This window comes from Melitaea cinxia, chromosome 20 (genome assembly GCF_905220565.1).
Source record: "Melitaea cinxia chromosome 20, ilMelCinx1.1, whole genome shotgun sequence".
Taxonomy (NCBI): Eukaryota; Metazoa; Arthropoda; class Insecta; order Lepidoptera; family Nymphalidae; genus Melitaea; species Melitaea cinxia.
This window is the reverse complement of record NC_059413.1, coordinates 10,827,717-10,845,478: the sequence shown is the minus strand read 5'-3', so window position 1 is coordinate 10,845,478 and position 17,762 is coordinate 10,827,717. Positions and strand designations below refer to the sequence as shown.

Here is a 17,762-nt window from a genome sequence, read left to right as displayed (position 1 = left end):
TTGACTTGGGGAGTAAGCTTGTGAATGCGTGATGAGAGCGTTACGAAAAGTGTTGTCGGGCGAGGCGAACGGAGGTTGAGGAGGAGATATAAGTTAGTGAAGTTAGAAAGAGAGAGAGTTTGGTTCCACCATCACCATCACCTTTCTACCACCGAACCGCAAGGCATCGCATGAATCTACACCGCTATGTGGTTGAAATCCCACGATCTCGCACTAAACGATTTGCTTCCTCGTTCCTAATACGCACCGCAAAAATTTGGAATGCCCTTCCGGCTTCCGTTTTTCCAACGAACTATAATTTGGGTATCTTTAAATCAAGAGTGAATAGGCATCTTCTAGGCAAGCGCGCACCACCTTAAGCTGCATCTTCACTTGCCATCAGGTGAGATCGCAGTCAAGCGCTAGTCTATATATTAAAAAAAAAAAGAGTTATGTTTCGTAAGTTTTACTTCAATCGTGTGGTCTAAAACACACTCGTTTTTTTACTAGCAAATGTAATATTCTTATTTTCATGTTTCTTATTTCAGCAATATAGATTTTCCATATGATTTATCGCCATGTTTTAAAATACCTGTAAAATATTTATTCGTTAACTTTTTTCCTTATGCCTTATTCATTTTTACATTATTACTTTCCTTATACTTTTTTCCTTGTATTGAAAATTCGTACAATAACTCGGGCCTCTGCTCGACTTCCAAATGAATTATCGATAGCATCTCCAAAATCCATAATAAAGACTTTATTCTATTGTCAGTCGATATCTTCAAAACTTTTTTCGCTGAAACATGCCCGACACAAGGTCAAGGGGCACGTGAGTACAAAAAGACATATCCTCACGTGTCGTGTGTATCTCTAGATTAACCTCTTGCCTCGTGCCTTTCCAATTCCGACTTAATCAATTTCACGTGCCATTTAAAGAATTGTATATCTTAACATTTAGACTAATTGAACGGGCTAATAGAAATTCATACGAAATGACTGGCAGATGTAAATAAAACAAATGTTTTATGTACATTTTTAAACTAGCTGCGCCCTGCGTTTACATCCACGGTAGCTAGCTACTTAGTTCAGAAAAATTAAAATTAAAAATTACGAGTTACCTATACAAACTTGAATCTCAATATCAACTTTAAAAAACATCTAAAAAAATTGGAACTGATCACTTTTAGTTGTTATCAATAGCCTATATACCCATTCTCGTACTTCTAAGTCCAGATTTAACGTTCCATGTACATTTTAAACCCTTGACCGAAAGAGTTTTCCAAAATACTTTCCTTAAAAATATTTTTTTACTTACTTCTATATATGTATATTGTGTTATATCACTGTGCTAAAATTAACATAGAATAGTTTTGGAAATATCGCGATAAGTCCGTGAATGAATAAGTGACCTTCGGTTTATAAGATTGAATTTTAATTCTTTGATACAAAAACTATTGAACCTATTGTGAAGAATCTTGATATGCAAACATTTGTTGATCTGGAAAAAGTTTTGGTTACATAAGATGTGGGATTTATAATAATAAAACTGCAAGACATAAGTTAGTGAATTCGATAATGATAACTCGAGTCAATAAAAGAGTTTCTATGTTACAAAAAAAAAAATGTGGCTAAGAAATATGGGGTCGCTAAACTGTAGTGGTGGCGGTTGTCGAACTTAGTTTTATGTTCTAACACTTAATGAAATTAACTTTATATAGTTACCAGCTAAAGCTAAGATTTTAAACTCCCTGATGTTAGGTGTTTGCGTTGCTTGCTTTGCTTCAGCCTGTCGCAGTCATCTGCTGGACATAGATCTCCCAAAATTCGCGCCAAATATTCCGTTTGTGTGCAATCTTCAATCAGCCTCCAACGCCGATTGTACGCAGTTACGTCGTCGGTCTAGCGGGCTGGAGAACTCCATGTGTACTTAAAATTAATTTAGGTTGTAAACGGGTAAACAATAAATTAAAATTTAAACTACATTTACAATTTATCGAACTCGATGCATGTAATACTGAAGCGATAATATAGTGTGAAGTTACTAGTTATCTTAATTATAAGATAAAAGACGTAGTTAACTGTCTATATTCGATTTTATTGTCCTAATTTATAAAACACACTATGTCACATATTGAATTACGAAAGTATTTTTGTCCTCATCATATAAACGTTGCGGTAAAATTATGTCGAATAGACCACGCATATCAATGCTGTAACCGCTATTGTTTGATTTTCATGTACTGATTGATGATGCCGAAATAATTTGTTTGTATGCAGCCTAGCTACATGGTGTTTGTGTAAACTACGAAAATGATTACACTTAGGCAATAAAATTATTCAATGATTGCATGAGCGCGTGAATCTATAAACAGCGCGTTTCATTATTAATATATATTTCTGATATACTGATAAAAACCAGTAACTAGTAGTTTTCTTTTTCAAATTTCAAATTGTATTTACAATTCAGTGGAAGTCCACCAGTACATGATACTACTGCTGGACATAGGCCTCCATAAGTTCGCGCCAAAAATGGCGTGAACTCATGTTTGTTGCCCATAGTCAACACGCTGGGCAGGCGGGTTGGTGACCGCAGGGCTGGTTTTGTCGCACCGAAGATTTAGATTAGGAAAAGGTAATTCAGGACGTTTCACACAGTCAATATTGGTTCAAATCAAACCCGCTTCGACCTAAAAGCAAAGCGATTAACTTGTCAAACAGTAAAGGATCGTTGACCCATTATCTTCTTTGCTTTGTACTTAAACTAACCTTTGACACAGTTGCAAATTTTAGGGATCTAAAATTTCCAATACAAAGTAGGTATTAATCTCTCTATACTTTTTTTCTTCTTTCAGATGTTCGGTTACCGTGACGACTACGGAACGAAATTACATAACAATGTACCAGGAGATCATAAGCCGCGCGGAGATGGCCGTATCCTAGAGCAACAGCTTGAGAGGACTGGTTATTGAAATATAGGTCTTATATTCCGTAAAATAGAGCTTATTTTCAAGTATATGCTAGCTTCCATTTATTGAACGATGGAGTATAGTAATATTAATAAGGGTGCATGTCTGATTGACCTGTGTAACGGAATAGCTTTATTCACACTAGTATATATAAATAGTAATGGCTATCTCAATAGAACATAATGTATTCATAATAAATTATCATAAATTTTAGAAAAAAAATCTTTTTTTTTTCAACTATATCTAAATATTGTAATTAATCTTGGCTTTTGCGGGTCTAATTTATTTAACTTAAATAAAATAAATTTAAATTTAAAACAAGTTGTTAATTCGAGGTATTTCTTTTTCATAAAAACTATCTTGCGCTGGCGGCTTGGCGTGCGTGGAAAATACGATTTTACTTCATCAGTTTTCTTCCTTTATTATATCACTAAGTGATAACGTAACATTGTTCTGGTGCAAGAATTTTTAAAATCGATCCAGTAGTTCCAAGATTATACATTACATAGAAAAAATTTATATTTTTAACCAAGTTTAAAAAAGGAGGAGGTTCGCAATTCGTCTGTATATTTTATGTGTGTTTCGTTTAAGTTTGATCAAGATCTGACGATTACTTTTTGCAATGTCTCTAATAATGCGTATTTAATTGACTATTCTTTTACTTGCGTTGTACTTGTCGATTCAATTGAATTTCAATTAAATGGTTTTTTTCGTTTGCGTGTAAACACAATTATTAAGATTAATATTGATAAATGCTAATAAATAAATATTTATTAAAATTATGAATGATTGTTTAATATTAGATTAAAATAAATTTTACCTGATGGCAGCATCTGATTATTCATTTTAAATACATCACAGATTTTATAGTCATGAACTAGAACAGAACTGATCTAGATAATGATTAAGTAAATATTTGTTAATAATTTCATTCACTGTTGTATATTTTATAGTCATATGTTGTTAACGACGCCACAATGAGTTAGCTATAATGTAATGTACACATTATTTATAAATAACATATACTATTATAATAATGCTAGCTGTGTGGCTACGGCAGTAAAGAATATAGTCACCCCTACTCTTCCCGTGGGTGTCGTAAGAGGCGATTAAGGGATAACACAGTTTCACTACCACCTTGGAATTTAAAAAATCGACCGAGGACGGGATAACCATCCAACTGCTGGCTTTGAAATACACAGGCCGAAGACGGGCAGCAGCATCTTTGGTGCGACAAAGTCCTGCGGTCACCAACCCGCTTGCTCAGCGTAGTGACTATGGGCAACACACATGGGTTCACGGCATTTTTGGCGCGAACTTGTGGAGGCTTAGTCCAGCAAAGTACTGCGATAGGCTGAAGTGCATTATTATAATTTAGAATCGACTTCTACAACCACTGCTAACATTTAAAATTTTTTTTGTTTGTTTCTACTTCTTTGCAATATTTTTTTTTCTGTAATACCTCTCCATAAGCATAACGCATGACTAGTGTTGTAATAAACACAAGAATATCGACTTCAAATAATACTTTGAACTAAAACCTAAGTAATACTTTCGTCTTTTTATTACCAAAAATGTTATTTTATTGAAATTTAACTACCCTACGCTAAAACAATAATACAACTATGTACGAATATAAATATAAATAATAAATGAATAATAAATGCGAATTGACTCCTGTGTTGGGGGTCTGGAAACACACACGCCAAAAACATAAAGCCACCACATAGATCACGGCATACATCTTTATGGCCAATACTAATGCATGCCATGTGCGGGGATCAAACCCGCAACTGCCAGCGCAACAGTCACAAACCAGTGCTGTGGCCGCTGCGCTAACACGACGTCAAATGTTGTTAATAAGGAGATTTAGGGGTTGATCTACTTATTGTTAATTAATTAAATAGTCTCCGTAGACAGCGCACTAATGTGTTTTATTTTTATTTATTATTATTAATTATAATTAAACAATTTGTATGGAAAATTTTTGGTAATGAATATTTAAAAACATATATATTTTAAAGTAAAAAGCAGATGGGTTGAAGGGAGTCTAGAAATTTGAAAATCTGAGACTGATCGTGAGACAGTAATAATGACTAGAAACGTTAACAAATTTACACGCATTAAAAAATAATCGATGTGAAACCAAGGAGTGGGTGTAGTTTAAAAAAAATATTACGCTTCAGCCTATAATATCCCACTGTTGGGCATAAGTCTCTTTCCCTATGTAGGAGCCTTCTTCTACAGAGCTTAATCCACCACGTTGCTCCAATGCGGATTGGCGGATATTAATATATATATAAGATATTAAAATGTAATTATATTAGTGATAATTAAAAGTTTTGCACTTCTAATAAATATTAATGTATTATTTGGGATGCGTTTTTATATATTTTTATTTATAACCGATAAAGAAAGTAATTAAGTAGGAATATTAGTTGGGTATTAGTGAAATATTAATAAGCTACTTGATGTAAATACTTCCTCGTAATTATCGGCTTTATGTCGATGTCAATAAGAACTATACAAACACGGAAGTAATTTTAAACAATTTCATTAACACTTAGGAAGGTCGAAAGAGGAATAACCTCTGACGTAATACAACTTCCCATTATCACCCTTAATAGTAACAGAATAAGAGCTAACATTTTTTAAATAATTTCTTTATCATAAGGGCAGTTGAGCGACCTCTGTCGTCATATATGATGCTACAAAGGCCTTTGTTGGTTACGGTGACCTATTTCGTATGTTTCACTGCAGACCGTGTGGCCTAATGGATAAGGCGTTGGACTTCGGATCCGAAGATTGCAGGTTCGAGTCCTGTCACGGTCGGAGAGAAAAAGATTTTTTTTTAGAATAAGTATTGTATTTAATTTTGTTATTAATTTTTAGTTTTTCAACAAATACACTATTTTATAACTTCCAAAAAAATTTTAATTTTTTGATTTTCTTACTTCGTTTTGATTTAACTTGGCGAACATTTTTAGTATGATTTTGTTGGAGAGGATAATTTTGAAGCATTTAATCGATTTTAGGCTCTGTTAGTAGGTGTCTGCCTCTGTGTTAGCGCTGAGTTAACTACAGCTTACAAAATAGACAATAGAAATTATGGACTTATGTTATTATATATCAAAATATAACATCGAAACTTTTAATGATATTTTAATATTAATGACAAATTAGACGTTTTGTAAGGAATTTAATTATTTTTTCATGATATTAATGGCATCCGTTTACCTAAATATTCAAGTGAATTAAATAAATATACTTACTTCTTTCATACAGCCTATACAGTCCACTGCTGGACACCAGCCTCCACAAGTTTAAGTCAAAAATAACGTGAACTCATGTGTTTTGCCCATTGTCACCACGCTGGGCAGGCGGGTTGGCGACCGCAGTACTGGCTTTGTCGCACCGAAGACGCTGCTGCCCGTCTTCGGCCTGTGTATTTCAAAGCCAGCAGTTGGATGGTTATCCCGCCACCGGTCGGCTTTTTAAGTTCCAAGGTGGTAGCGGAACTGTGTTATCCCTTAGTTGCCTCTTACGACACCCACGGGAAGAGAGGGGATGGCTATATTCTTTAGTACCGTAGCCACACAGTACTTGTACTATATGTATCTATACAAATAAATAAAAGTGAAGTGTCTGTTTGCAATGTTAAATAATTGTGTTTGCTCGCAAACGAAAAAAAACCGACTTCAATTACATCGACAAGTAATACAACGTAGATCGACGAAAAAATATTCAAGCAACTACGCGTTATCAAAGATTACTCAAAAAGTAGTTATCAGATCTCGATAAAATTTATATGTGACCACATGATAAACATCAGCTTTCGATTAAATTAAAAATTAGCAAAATCAGTACACCCAGTAAAAAGTTATTGCGGATTTTCGAGAGTTTCCCTCGATTTATCTGGGATCCCATCATCAGATCCTGGTTTCCTTATCATGGTACCAAACTAGAGATATCCCCTTTCTAACAAAAAAAGAATTATCAAAATCGGTACATCCAGTAGAAAGTTATGCGGTATAATACAACGTAGGTCGACGAAAAAAGCGTCAAGTAAAAACGCATTATTAGATATAACTCGAAAAGTAGTTGTTAGATCTCAAATGAATTTAAATGGGACCAATTAGCACACACCACCTTTCGATTAAAACAAAATTTGTCGAAATCGGTCTACGCGGTCAAAAGTTCTGATGTAACAAACATAAAAAAAAAAAAATTACAGTCGAATTGAGAACCTCCTCCTTTTTTGGAAGTCGGTTAAAAAACTGCTTTTTAATGAATGCATATTGATGTATACACGGGACATATACTAAAATAACATTTTTTATAATTTGTATCTGTCTATTTGTTTCGGCTAATCTCTGAAACAGCTAGACCGATTTTGACGGGGGATAGCTTTTGTTTTTTTTTCTGCGGGGAAATGCTTTTACACATCTAGTGTTGTACTCCTGGCCAACTCAGACTACTCACTAAAACCCAGCGGTGCCCTCTTCGCCATAGCGGGGCGCCACGGGATCGCTTTTGCATGCTACCGCGACCCCCGACGATGGTTGGCCCGCCATGTGCGGGCCGCCTTTGTCCATAGAGCGCCCACGGGCACTGTGAGCGCTCTATTACCCCGGCGACGAGTGGGAGGAATAGTGATGCCCTTATCCCACTCTATTACGAAGGGTGCAGGAGCGCTTAATGACGCCTTCTTCCCCTTGGTTGTCTTCTGCGGAGTGGGTTGGCGTGATCGTAAGGCTAGGGCTGTCGCTTCGCAGCCTCTTTTAACGCCATGACCTCCTCGCAGAAGGAGGTTACGGCCGACCAGCACCTCTCGCTGCCAAGCATGCTGCGGACCACGCTCGGCAGCGACAGATCTTCGCCCATTACGGCCACCAGGGCGCAGTGCTGGGGCCCCCAAGCGACACAGTCCTCGAAAGTGTGACGCACCGTATCACGTGGCTCACCACACGCGTGACAGGCAGGGGTGGCCTCTCTACCCCCATCTGATGCAGGTACTTACCTAAGCAGTTATCTTGCTTCATTACGAAGCAGCCTCAAGATCGGAAGATCGGGGTATGTATCGTCCTCATTGCACGGTCCTGAGGAGGGAGGCGATCTTAGTGGTCGAGGGAGCCACTCAGGAGTTACGAATCGCGTCGAGCTTGAAAGGCAACTGCTAGCGGTATCGCGGAAGTGCAACTGCGTCCCTTTGATTCCGCCCAGGCGTGTCGAAGGAACACCCCAAAGGTTTTAGTCCGTGCGACTCGGACATACCCTCCAGATCCCCCGGGCTGTAGGCATCCGTTAGGGATTTCCTCTGGGTAAAAAAAAGGTACTTACCTAAGCAACCGTGCCCATTAAGTACCTGTGTCAGGAGGATAATGTGCCGTTTTTGGACCCAACAACGTAGGTGAGGGTGTATGGCATCCACCGTTGCTAGACTCACCGTTGGAGACACCAGATCATCCATCCACCAATCGATCAGGGCTCTCTGAGTCTGAGCCCTGATCCTACGAATCTGGTCCGCACTCAGAATTTGTCCTCGAGCTCGGAGGCTTGACCGTTACCGGTACACTTTCGCAAACATCTGCACCTGGAGTTGACGGGGGATAGCTAATTAGGAGTAACTTGACTACTTTTATTCTAGAAATTTATTTTATAACTGCGAATTGAACAATAACTCTTTTGTTAAATTCCATGCGAACGAAGTCGCGGGCACAGCTAGTTTCCACATATATTTGAATTTAAATTTCGAATTTTACAGGAAATGTAAGTTATATATACCTAAGCTAAAGTTAAAATGGCAGAATACCAATATAATAATTTGTACATAATCTAACCCTTGCATTTTAGATAATATTCAAAGAAAGAGGAGACTTTATTATTAAACAGTTTTTTTTTACATTTTGGTAGCAGGCGTATGGTTTGGGTTTGCTCGTGGTAAGAGTGACCAACATAAACATATGAGACTCAACGATCTCAATTAGGAGGATCATGTGTAGGAGTCTAGAAACGCACACAACACACAAACACCCAAATGTCATCCAACGGATCGTCATACGTAGCTATTTATACTGTTTGCATTTTACATCTGAAAGATTAACTGGGGGATACCGCTTTAGAGTGTAAAAAACAGTTTTCCTAATTATAAATCTAATCTTCACTCTTACTAAAACGCTGTTTAATATATAGGTAGAAGGGGATTGTCCATTAATCACCAGGGGCCGGCTCGAATGAGAGGGAAGGAGTTCAAAAAAGTCAGGAAACATCACAAAGAAGGGGGGGGGGGGAGTTGTAATGTGATATCACGTGTATTTATTTTTTGTTAAAATCACGATTATAAAACAAATCTCAACTAACACCTAGCATCCTTAATATCTCTAGAAATTTGAATCACAATGCTTTATTTTCTAAAATTATATTCCGATTATTCCAATAATATATTATTCATAATAAAATACACGTGATTTTAGAGTATGGGGTAGTCTAAAACCTCAACACATATTACCATGAGGTAGAACCAAAAACTTGCTAAAACTATTACGTGATTAATAGACAACCCCAGGGCAAAAGGATTTTTCCAAATTAAAATGAGATAGGTAGTTAAATCCCGAGATAGCGCGTTGCAACAAATAACACTTCAATCTTTCGATATTAGAACTGATAACGCAATGTTATCTTTCATTATGAACCGATTTTAATTATTGTTTTATATTTAGCTAGAAAAGGATGCTCTATATACACTCGTATTATTTGCATATTGATTAAATTTGAGATATTTTTATCATCACTTGAGCCTGTTGCAGTCCACTGTTGGATATAGGCCTCAACAAGTTCGCGGAAAAAATGGCGTGAACTCATGTATGTTGCGTATATAGTCACCACGTTAGGCAGGCGATCGCAAGGAAGGCTTTGTCGCAACGAAGACGCTGCTACCCGTCTTCGGCTTGTGTATTTTAAAGCCAGCAGTTGGTTGGTTATCCCGCCATCGGTCGGCTATATAAGTTCCAAGGTGGTAGTCAAACTCTGTTATCCCTTAGTTGACTCTTACGACCCCCACGGGAAGAGAGGGGGGTGGCTATATTTTTTACTGCCGTAACCACACAGCAAGAGTTATTTTAACCTACATATAGATTCCCTAAGGTTGCAAATGTTCATGAGGGGCTGGAACCACAAACATCAGGTGGTGTTGACTGCTCGTTTTACTTTCCATTAGCAGCATATGTATTGCAATACAACCTATTTCGGTGAAACTAACATAGACCGTGTGGCCAAGCGGATAAGGCGTCGGACTTCGGATCCGAAGATCGTAGGTTCGAATCCTGCCACGGTCGCATTGTAATCTCATTTATTACATATATTTTTTTAATATATCAATCGTTTCGAAAAGAAAATAAAACCTAACGTTAAAAGTCTTCTGCTTTTGCAAAAGTACTAAAAAAGTTAACTCTTATTTCAAGAGGGTAGTTACACAATATACGGTAATATATCTAGCAAAAATTTAAAAGAGATAATAGAAAAATTAAGGAATCATAATTTGAGACACTGACTGCTTTCTGATTCTTTCTTATTAGGGCAATTAATATGTATGTATGATATAGTAAATGCATAATTAGTTAGAGTATCAGATATTTATATTTATTTTTGATTCTCTTCGAGTTGCATAGAGGGTAGTCGTAGAAAATTCCCGAACTGGCTGCAAGGCACGCGGTATCTAAAAGCGTATGCAAATCATTCAGAATGTTGAATAAAAATAACATATAATAAACCTTTTACCGCTATAACTTAAAATCACAATTAATAAACAAAAAAAAAAAATTTCAAACACCTAGCAACCTTAATGTCTCCCCTAGACATTTGAATCGTAACGCATAATTTTCTAAAATTAAATCAGATTATACTTGTATTTAAAAAGATAATATATCAATTATTTTATTATAATTTTGACAATAAAATAAATGTCATTTTTGCGTAAAGGATAGTCTAAAACCTCAAAACATATCACCATGAGGTAGTACTAAAAAGTTGCTAAATAAATATCACGTGATTAATGGACAACCCCAGGGCAAAAGGACTTTTCCAAATTAAAATGAGATAGGTAGTTAAATCCCGAGATAAGCGCGTTGCAACAAATAACACTTCAACCTTTCGATATTAGAACTGATAACGCAATGTTATCTTTCATTATGAACCGATTTTAATTATTGTTTTATATTTAGCTAGAAAAGGCTGCTCTGTATACCCTCGTATTATTTGCATATTAATTAAATTTGAGGTGTTTTTATCATCACTTGAGCCTATCGCAGTCCAGTGTTGGATATAGGCCTCAACAAGTTCGCGGAAAAAATGACTTGAACTCATGTATGTTGCCTATAGTCACCATGTTAGGCAGGCGGGTTGGTGACGCAAGGATGGTTTTGTCGCAACGAAGACGCTGCTGCCCGTCTTCGGCTTGTGTATTTCAAAGCCAGCAGTTGGTTGGTTATCCCGCCATCAGTCGGCTATATAAGTTCCAAGGTGGTAGTCAAACTCTGTTATCCCTTAGTTGACTCTTACGACCCCCACGGGAAGAGAGGGGGTGGCTATATTCTTTAGGCCGTAACCACACAGCAAGAGTTTTTTTTAACCTACATACAGAGATTCCCTAAGGTTGCAAATGTTCATGAGGGGCTGGAACCACAAACATCAGGTGGCGTTGACTGCTCGTTTTACTTTCCATTAGCAGCATATGTGTTGCAATACAACCTATTTCGATATAACTAACATCGACCGTGTGGCCAAGCGGATAAGGCGTCGGACTTCGGATCCGAAGATCGTAGGTTCGAATCCTGCCACGGTCGTATTGTAATCTCATTTGTTACATATATTTTTTTTAAAATATCAATCGTTTCGAAAAGAAAATAAAATCTAACGTTAAAAGTCTTCTCCTTTTGCAAAAGTACTAAAAAGGTGAACTCTTATTTCAAGAGGGTAATTACACAATATACGGTAATATATCTAGCAAACATTTAAAAGAGACAAAAGAAAAATTAAGGAATCATAATTTGAGACACTGACTACTTTTTGATTATTTCTTATTAGGGGAATAAATACGTACGTATAATAAAGAAAATGTATGATTAGTTAGAGTATTAGATATTCATATTTTATTTTTGATTTTCTTCGAGTTGCATGGAGGGTAGTCGAAGAAAACTCCCGAACTCGCTACAAGACGCGCCCTATATTTAGTTCTAAAAATGTATGGAACTTATTCAGAATGTTGAACAAACACAACATCTAATAAACCTTTTACCGCGATAAGACTTGTTAACATAAATATGATTTATTTTAATGGCCAAAGTTATATGTGTGCAAAACTATCAATATTGTTATTGCGAAAGTTTAAATGGATGGCTATTTTTTCACACAAAAGTACTTAATTAATTACAGTGGAACTTGGTACGAAGATAACAGAGTCATCAGTTCAGCCTATCGCAATCCACTGTTGGACATAGGACCGCCCAAGTTCGCGCCAAAAATTGCGTGAACTCATGTGTTTCGTCTTCGGTGCGACAAAGCCAGCCCTGCGGTCGCCAACCCACCTGCCCAGTGTGGTGACTCTGGGCAAAACACATGATAACAGACTATCAAGAATAAAATATAAGCTGCTTCATTTCGACATTTCCATGGAACTGAAAGTTACGAAAGTAAATCCATGTGGTAGTTCATAATTGTAAGCAAAATAATTTATATTTTCAGTAAACACATTTTTAAATATCAGACTCAGTCCAAGTACTATTTTCCATCATCAAATCAATCATCAAGTGCTATTTTAATCAAGTAAGATAAAAAAAACATGCTCAGACCAAAAAAACACTTACCACTTTGGTTTTATTACTTAGCCGACAATGATTTAATTAGAATCTATACATATAATAAAATGGTAGGAAAGTCAAAACTGTATATTGAATATTTTTTTTTAAAGGATTCTTGGGTGTGATCTAGAATCGATACCGAAGTCAAAAATATAGTTTTTAGAATTTTTGTCTGTTTGACTGTTTGTCTGTATGTATGTCCGGGATAAACTCAAAAAGTACGGTATGGATTTACTTCAAATTTGGCACGAATATTATTAAGAAGTCGGGTCAACATATAGGCTACATATTATCATGCTATCACCTACCGGGAACGAGCAGTGAACCTTTATTTCCTCAACGCATTCTGTAACAACGTGTAATCTAACGACGCATATTTGAATGTTTTTGTTATTATGTTAATAACCATGCTATTAAAGCTAGCTTCACACTATAAAAATCACTCAATATAAGTAACTAAACCGATAAACATAATTAAATGAATATAAGTAGACAAGACAATTTTAAAGCAGCGCCATCTATGAGATTTTTCTGTAGATATGAAATGTAAAGAAGAAACGGGTAAATGAATGTTATTTTAAAAGGTATAATCGTAGGTATTTTTGGTGCTGTATAGCGTTCACGCAGACGACGTCGCGGGCAGCAGCTAGTGTATATATATATTACATCCAGATTCGGGGTGGGAATCGAACCCACAACCCCAGGGGCAGTAAGAACTACAAACTACGCCAACGGGCTAGTCAAAATTATATTATTATATCCTATAAGCATAATTGTAATTAAAACAAATATGTGATGTCATGGGACACCAGGTAGGAACGAAGTTCCTTGGGATAGTATAGAAGCAACACAATTTGAAAAAAAAAATGTTGGATTTTATATATATTTTCCAGTTCTTGATTTTTTTTAATTTTGTTTATTTTTTTTTTATAAATTTACATACTAGTGGTTGAGCAGTAAATAAAACATTATACGTATTTACAATTCACAACTTAAGAACTAAATATTTACAGATAGTTTTGGTATAAATCATGTCCGCGTGGAATTGTGCCAAGAATGCTGGCAGCATTTCCCCGTTGAATCGCTATGCCGATTCTTTGGGCAAAAAATGCACCAGCCCTCTTGTCACCAGTGGAGGCAATAAGGTGAGGATTTATCTCATTAAAAAAAATTTAGCCCTGCTACTCCAAGGTCCAAGTGTTTCGACTGCAAACGGCACAAAGATGTAATTTGGAATTAGTGACGAATATTTGTGCCGTTTAGTCGTTTCTGCTGTGTGGCTACGGGTGCTGTGTGGCTACGGCACTAAAGAATTTAGCCACCCCCTCTCTTCCCGTGGGTGTCGTAAGAGGCGACTAAGGGATAACAAGGTTCCACAACCACCTTGGAACTTAAGAAGCCGACCGATGGCGGGATAACCATCCAACTGCTGGCTTTGAAATACACAGGCCAAAGACGGGCAGCAGCGTCTTTGGTGCGACAAAGCCAGTACTGCGGTCACCAACCCGCCTGCCCAGCGTGGTGACTATGGGCAAAACACATGAGTTTACGTTATTTTTGACGTAAACTTGTGGAGGCCTATGTCCAGCAGTGGACTGTATAGGCTGTAATGAAGTCGTTTCAGCTTTTTCCGCCGCGGCTCCCGCTTTTAGGGCTGTTTCCAGGTTCCCAGGGAACCAACGTCAATCCATTAGGTCTCTTGCCATCATTGCGACTTATTCCATTAGGCTCGATAAGAGCTGGAACGTCGATGGTGGCAAGAGCTCTTTTTATGGTATCGTTTAGAGAACCGTGACGGGAAAACCTACCTGAACTCTTGTTACAGGAAAGGCCGTGTAATCCGAAAAAATCGACCTCTTTTCCGCACGGACATCTGTGTTCAAAGCACAGTAGAGCTCCCAACCGAAGACCGAGAGCAATTCTAAAACTTTCATTGTCTAAAAGTGTCCCAAGATTTTTTGACGGCATGGCGTGTAACCAGTGATCTGACTCTTTATTTGACACAGCTAAAAGCCTGGCACGGTTTTTGTCACTTGTAAGATTTTGCGTCAAACTTATATGAGTATTGTAAACTATTGGTATATCCCAAAGTTTTTGTTTTGTAACATCCTTTAGAACACATTAACTTCCAGTTTTCTATTGCATCTGTAGCATCTGTAATTTGGACTGAATTAGATTTTAAGATGTAAGAACATAAACCCTTGATACTATGCACAGAAGCAAGAAACGCAGGAAAACCGACACTAGAAATTTTTCTCACGCCGATGCCACCATCTCTAATTGGTAAAGCGGCTTGGGTCCACGAATTTTCATAAAAAGATAAATTTAGAATTTTTTCTAATGAATTTTTTAATTGGTTTTTAATTAAGTACATAAAAGTATTTAGGAAATTTTGTATTTTAGAAAATAACAAATACTGTAAAATAAAATAAATTAAAGAAAATAATAATAATAATAATAATTCAAACTATTAAGTGAAATAAAAAACATGTCTTTATTTATTTTTGTCGACAGTATAAAATTACATAAATAATTAAAAAAAAGTTTACTAGTAATATTTTACAAACGTCATATTATACAGTCGTGTGACTGATATTACGTCACTTCCGTTATATATTTTTCTTACGGTTTTAATATCACATTTATTTCAGGTCGGTCGCCCACTCAAATGTCAAGTCTGCCGTAAGGAACTTCGTTCCAAAAAGCGCGTGCGCACAAAGTATACATGTCAGAAGTGAAACTTCTTTGGCAAACTAATTTTAAGTCTCATATACAAATTATACAAATATAAAGCTTTAGATTTCCGTTCCAGCGCCATCGACGAGAACGTTGCCGTTTCCTGCCGTTCCTTAGAACGCGATCCGACTTTAGAAAAGTATTCTTTTGTAATGTTAAGGTAATTCTGCTTTAGATCTGATCTGAAGGATATCAGCAAGATATCTTCTACAGTGTCCTATCGAATACCTTATCGAATGCTTTTCGTATCGGCGCATGTATAAATCGGGGTTTATTATGTAGTTATTGTATATAATAATAAGATTAACTAGTTATTTTTTTACTTAGAAAATCATTATAGCAGGTTAAATCATACTGTTCACCAGTTTACATAATAACGAAATGATGATTTGATAAATGATTTAATATTTAACCTTTTATTTACAAAACTTTATGATTTGAATTTTAAATGAATATTATAATTAAATTTTGTTGTTGCAGTATTTTTCCTTTAGTCTGGTTTTATATCGGTTGGAACATCATAATCGTCAGAATTATGTATTAAAATCACTGACAATTTTGTGATTGTAGATTTCAGCAAAACTATATGCAATGTAGGACTTGAAGTACAGAACAGTCTGTTAAAATATTCTAATTCAAGCCGAATATTAAAATTTACTATCATTTTTAAATTACTTATTTGCCATTAGAAACCTTTATTGGTTAGGCATTTATTACATTCTTTTTTTTATTGAGCAATTTTATACTGTTTGTTTATTTAAAACATTGATAGAAAAAGCGGAAATACATAATAAAAGTTGTAAAATTTGATAATAAAATTGGATTTGTGATCATAATACCGAGTGATTAATTTTTTCCAATCAAAAGGCGGTTCGCTATGTGAACACAATGTTTGTTTCCATAAGATTTCCTCGATTCAATGCGTAGGATGGAATGCACAACAAAATTCTATGTTCTTTATTGTTCTTACAGTTAAATAGTTCATTCACGTCCCTTCAAAGGTTACAACGTAGTACTTAGTTTGAATAAGTGAATTACCATTAGTATTCTTCTGGTGGCTTCTATTTGGTAAGAGTACTAGGTGAAGAACGCAGATTCACTTGCCAACGCTGTTAGTAAAAAAATAAAGTTGAATTGTTGATATTTTTGATTATCGGTATTATTTTGTGATATTTTATAGACCATTATCTTCTATGACAAACAGATTTCAATATTTATAAAGTTCCAAAGAAAGACTTCAATTTTATAACGATTACGAGAGATTTACAGTAATTCAATAAATAAAGACTGACCTTTAGATTATTCCCTGATAAATATTATTCGCAATTGCGGTGCTTATTTTCTTTTTCATAATACAGTTTGTACAGCTTCTTTATCGAAAACAACAAAAAAGTAAAACAATGTAAAGTAACGTCATTCATTTGAAAATAAAACAAATAAATAAAATATAACAATACGAACAGAATAAAACAACTATACAACAAATACGTACATCAATAAAGTTTCAAATGATTAATTAAATGAGCAAACATACATATATAATAAGGTCTGGTAAGGTTACTGTACTCCGCCTTTTTTTACCATTTCAGCCCTTGTAACCACGACTCCTTTTCATAAAATATGTTTCAGTTAAAATTAGTTACTATTTGTATTTTGTATATTATAGTCTCGTATGGTGTAGGAGAGGGCTGGAATCTGGAAAATATATCAGCCCTGGCTGTAACATTGATGTAAATAACTACATAATAAAATGAAAATTAAAGGTTTTTAAATATATTTTTAAGCATCCATAATTTGTTAAATAGCCTATCAATTTGAATGTACCAGATGTTGTGCTATTGTGCTGTGAACCAAGTTTGCCATTGTGTTGTATCATACAAAACTAACAGTTGATATTAACTTGATCTACAGTAAAGTAAAGTACAATAGTATTAACTATCAGATTTCATCAACACTATCCACTGTACCACATCAGCTCTCTTTATTGTATCTTTTATGTAATGCTACCAATGTGATACTGGTGGTGTATTATGTGGTCACGCGTAAATGTAGATGACTCAATTATCTGAGTGAACGTGACAATTAAATCGTTTCATATGCAGTTTCCTATTGACTATAAATATAAAAGACCAAGGAAAAACCGTCCGAGAACAATACTGGAACATCAAAAAATATATTTACATTCAAAGTACGTCGGACTTCGTATTATCCATACGATTTTAAT

General features: G+C 35.7%; 3 non-coding genes across 3 annotated transcripts; all 3 read left to right on the top strand.

Annotated features, from left to right (window-relative positions):
• Nucleotides 1-5,707: 5,707 nt before the first annotated feature.
• Trnar-ucg lies at nt 5,708-5,780 on the top strand. The gene has a single exon. It is a non-coding gene; the product is annotated as a tRNA-Arg (tRNA).
• A 4,429-nt stretch (nt 5,781-10,209) lies between these two features.
• On the top strand, nt 10,210-10,282 carry Trnar-ucg. The gene has a single exon. It is a non-coding gene; the product is annotated as a tRNA-Arg (tRNA).
• A 1,433-nt stretch (nt 10,283-11,715) lies between these two features.
• Trnar-ucg lies at nt 11,716-11,788 on the top strand. Its single transcript has one exon. It is a non-coding gene; the product is annotated as a tRNA-Arg (tRNA).
• Nucleotides 11,789-17,762: the final 5,974 nt, after the last annotated feature.